General features: G+C 40.0%; 1 long non-coding RNA gene across 1 annotated transcript; it reads left to right on the plus strand.

Moving 5' to 3' along the window:
- LOC118429243 lies at nucleotides 1-2,854 on the plus strand. Its single transcript, XR_004832716.1, has 4 exons — nucleotides 1-25; nucleotides 459-602; nucleotides 976-1,094; nucleotides 1,445-2,854. It is a non-coding gene; the product is annotated as an uncharacterized LOC118429243 (long non-coding RNA).
- Nucleotides 2,855-5,167: the final 2,313 nt, after the last annotated feature.

The following is a 5,167-nucleotide window of genomic DNA, read 5'->3' on the forward strand; positions in this document are numbered from 1 at the left end:
GATGCTGGCAGCATCGCTGTGTCCGGTAGGTACAGATGTACTGTGTTAAACTAAGAGTTAGATGTTATTATTTCGGGCGTGATTCTGATGCTACCTATGAGCTTCTTAGTGTTTTAACGTTGTTTTGTACATTGGTACAAGAAAATGTTAGCAGTGGGTGGTTACAACAACATAAAAGCCACGACAGTCTTGTAAAATACAGCCTTTGTAAGCTGGGAAAATAAATAAATCTGGTTCATCTCTTGCCTGTAAAACGCTGTATGCGCCATGGCATTGTCACGACATCATCCTGAAACTGATGTCTTGTTCCATATTGTCATACATCAACGAGTGTAGTCTGAACACAACCAGGTGTGCAGATGTCACTGAGATAAATCTGATCCATATTTTGCCTGTAAAGACGTCTGTGTGTCCTGACATTGTCATGACATCACCTTGAACCTGATGTCTTGTTCCAGATATCAACGAGTGTAATCTGAACACCACCAGCTGTGCAGATGTCGCCACCTGTAACAACACCGAGGGCGCGTACTTCTGCACCTGCCCTGCGGGATGGACCGACGTGTCTCCTGCAGAGAGCATCTCCGGATCATTTTGCCAACGTAGGTGACCCTGTGCTCAGCCTGTCCTCACTTGTAACGTTAGAGATGTTCACGAAGCAATATTCAGTCCGTGGTATTCTGTAGAACATGTCCTTGAGTACTATATTGGCATCATGGCAGATCACTTAACAGTATTTGCGCTTCAACATTTTTCTGGACACTACGGTGGACTTGAGTAATAACAGAAAACATCGCTATTGTTTGTACTCGCTTTCATATATTTCGTGTGTGATGTATCCATGGACATGATTTTCACAACGTTGAATTTACTTATCTTTGACAATGCATATGGGCAATGATGGTACGTCACTGAATAAACCTTAACATTGGCTTCATTTGAATGAACAACGAAAAATAATCTTGTATTTCCCAGGAAACACACCTGTCCACGTCAGTGAGGGTCCTTCTCTTTTCGTCATCCTGACTGCAGTGTTTGCAGGCATCGGCTTCATACCTGCTGTCATACTTATCATCTGGCTAGTTAAAAATAAGGTAACTTTTGAATTGAAGTCTCCTTTTTTCTAGTAGGACTCCTGGGACTGATGGTTTGGTGATATTTACCTGTCTATCTCAGTTTATCTGGGAACTGATTACTAATGCTCAACGTTTTAATCTCTTTAATAAAAAAGTGATACTATCGACTATCATGTCTGTTGATATTTAGATAAACATTTTTTGATAAGGAGAAGTATGAAATGTTACTCTTAGCCTGCTTTGAATCCTTTTGAGCGAGGAGGTACTGTAAACTCGTTGAACACTTTTGACCAATACTGTCTTTGTATGTATTTTACTGCATATACGCTAACGACTAGTTAAAATGGTTCTTATTTTGTCTTATCCAGAAATCATCTGTTGGCATCGCGGGGGAAACAAAGGTTACAGTACCTGATGACGTAGAAGCGCCCGGGCCCCCTCCGTCCCGCCAGTTCCTGGTAGAAACTGCGCCTCCTGCCGAACCCACCTCAGTTGAGCTACCCGGAACACCTGACAGCAGTCACGCGTAAAATAGACTTTTACCAACAACAAAGTATATAAGATTGTCATCTCATTAAAGAGCATCATGCACTAGTAAACAACACCAACATCGAAACTCATACTTCAGACAAAGCTGAACTATGCATAATTTTTCCAGGACTCAGCCACCTTTTGACCAACAATTTTGAAAAAATTCCAATCTGGAACGGTCATTTTTTCCAAATTTGCTTTTCATTGACTACTTGGACATACGATTGTGTCTTGACAGACCACGCTAGTAGGGACTACATGGAGGTATGGGGCCGGACGCCGAAGCATGATGACAGATTTTCACCGAACTCATACTTTATACTATCCCAGTGCTGACCTGTTTAAAGTACGACACTAGGCAAAAAGATGATGTGCGCGGCTACTACATGTAGGTTTTTTCATACTCCATGGAAACCGAATGCTGTTGGTTTGAAATTTTGTGATTTCTCTTTCTGTGATCTTGACAGACCACGCTACTAGGGACTACATATAGCCATCAAGCCGAATGTCGAGGCCCAATGACCTCTTTTTATCGAGTTCACACCTTATAATTACAGTTGTATTAATACACGCCCCCTTTCGAGTCTGTAGCGAACTGTTTAAAGTTGTGATACTAGAGGAAAAGAATGACGTGTCCGGCTACTAGGTTTATTGGTTATGCTCTATGGAAACCGAATGCTGTTGGTTTGAAATTTTGTGATTTCTCTTGCTGTGATCCTGACAGACCACGCTACTAGGGACTACATAGAGTCTTTCGGCCAAATGTCGAGGCCCGATGACTTCTTTTGATCGAATTCACACCTTATATCATATATGTGAATATACGCCCCCTGTCGACTCCGTAGCGAACTGTTTAAAGGTGTGATACTAGAGAAAAAGGACGACGTGTCCGGCTACTAGGTTGGTTATGCTTTATGGAAACCGAATGCTGTAGGTCGATATTTGATGTTGATATATTTCATGATTTCTCTTGCTGTGATCCTGACAGACCACGCTACTAGGGACTACATAGAGCCTTTAGGCCGAATGTCGAGCACGATGACTTCTTTTTATCGAATTCACACCTTGTACATGTACTTACATTTGTATGAATACATGCCTCCTGTCAGCTCTGTAGCGAACTGTTTTGAGGTGTGATACTAGAGGAAAGGGATGACGTGCGCGACTACTAGGTTGTATATACTCTATGGAAACCGAATGCTGTTGGTTTATGAACGCAGAGCAAGTTGTTCAAATATACATTTTTTTTCAACAAGTGGTCGGTACTTTCTTTGTGTCGTAATTTCTACATAGCATCACATAGATTTCTATCGTTCTTGAAAGACGTTACAAATGACTTTGTTGGTATCTCACTGCATTTGCGTCACGCTTGCGTCAAAGGGGGGTTTGAAAGATACTCAACTACTTTCAGAGATAAAGAAAGAATTTTCTTACTTTTTTGTATTTTGTCGTCTTCTAAATCATACTTCTACGTATTACGCTACATCAAAATCATGAAAAATTGTGAAAATAACAAAACAGTGACGCAGTGAACTTGAGGCAAGTGCAGTGAGATACCACCTTAAATTACTAAGACGAGCTCTTTCCCGATTTAATTAGGTATTGCCGCGAGTCCTGTCGTGCTGAAAGCACCTATAGATGACAAAAGGGTTAATTGTCCTTCTTTAAGGGCTGTGTGCTACACGCAGCGGTGTTTCACCATAGTGAGTTGCCAAGAAGAATACATAACAAATGTCGTTAACAATATACCAAGGTCATGTTACGTAATCTGTGTCCTTGGACAATTCATTTCCAGTCAAAAAATCTTAATACAGTATTTCATTTTGTTTAGACTGGCCAGCAGGAAGATGAATATTATCCCTGATTTTGTGCACATTTGCCGTAAAGTGATTTGATATCTCACTATTTAGGAAGATTGGAAGTCGTTACTTCTCCATTTGATATAGAATTCACGAGAAACGTATTGAGATTTTTCCAATGATATAATGGCATCGATGAAATGAACCTTTTACAAAGGTCACAATAAGTATGGTTCAGGGAACGCAACAGAAGCAGCAGGAAAGATAAACCTTGCTTTGAAATTGATCTATTGTGCTACATATAGATATGTTCCTTCTGATAAGTTGTACATCTTGAAAGTCTTTAGATTTATTGCCCTGACTGACACATGGAACAAATACAAAACCTTTGGTAACTTTTGTATCAACAGAAAAAATGATAATGAATCACTGATAAAGACTAACGACTCCGATGTTGCATCAACTACGTACAAACTTGTTCTTTTGTTTTCTGTGACTAATCTAATAAATATTTCATCGCAAACATAGCGTGATGTTAGGTCATAGGCACTGCTGTCAGGACACATCGATAAACATCTTGTCATAAACTCTACAAGGTATTTATCAATTTTAACAAATCAATATCGAGACCGTTTGCCTACACGCATATTTTACGTGCAGCCAGAAAGAACACATCAAGAGTAAAAAAAGAAGGCAAACCTTCCAGATCAGAGGAAAGATAACGGATTTTTGTTATTCCCAGATATTGTATATGGGCATATCCCTGTCAATCAAAATGTTCACATGACAATAGCTAAGCTCGCGGAAACATGGCACCGGCCTCTCTGGTTATGTATTTTGTCTTGTATTGCGTGAATGTCGCTTTGTTTAGTCACCTTGACAACCAAATACGTACGGTATATTCTACAAGGGTCGTTGTCACATGAACGTGTGGGATTGTTATCGAGTGCCTTCTGCATACATGCAGGTTTAACAAGGAATATACGCCAAGATTTCCAACAAAAACAGGACACAGCGAAAGGACGGGAGTTAATTGCTGTCTGAAGTTGAAGTTCGCCGTGTACTTCAGAGGTAAGAATCTATAGAGATTTATGATATTCAAACATGTAAACCTTTTCATGTATTTGAAACAGGTGGACTTCACAACATATTTTGGACTTGAAACCAGCTGGATGAGAAGAGTTAAGAATGTATGATTACGTTTTCTCCAGGGACAAGACACGATTAGGTCAAGCACCCAGATCATAAACACATGGAGGGGATAGTCTGTCCTCATCTTTTTGGTGCCATTATATCCGATAAGATGATATAACGCTATCTTACCTTTATTCGCATGGTAACTTATATCTGTTGTATAAAACTAACAGGGTATTAAGATATCAAGTCGATTGACGATAGTTTGAAACTGGCATATTTCGAAAATATTGCAATTTTAAACCACCTTCCGTCGACTTGATATCCCTAAATACCCATTTTAGAAACATCGGATATAGGTTACCCCGTGGAGTAAGGTGAGCTAGCGTTACGTCATACGTAGAATATTTGTATACGGTGCAAATTGTCAAGTACATACAACGTGCCTGCTGTTTCTACACCTGTTCTGTTGAAAAATGGCGTGACAGTTGTAATTAACTGACGGTGGTATGTAGGACACGTTAAACAGTCAGAACAGGAATGCTAGCTGTATTGCGATTGTATACCTGTATTGTGATTGCGATAGGTTTCAGCCTCCACTTATTTTCAAGTGGGGCTGTTTTCAAG

This window comes from Branchiostoma floridae, chromosome 13 (assembly GCF_000003815.2).
Source record: "Branchiostoma floridae strain S238N-H82 chromosome 13, Bfl_VNyyK, whole genome shotgun sequence".
Taxonomy (NCBI): Eukaryota; Metazoa; Chordata; class Leptocardii; order Amphioxiformes; family Branchiostomatidae; genus Branchiostoma; species Branchiostoma floridae.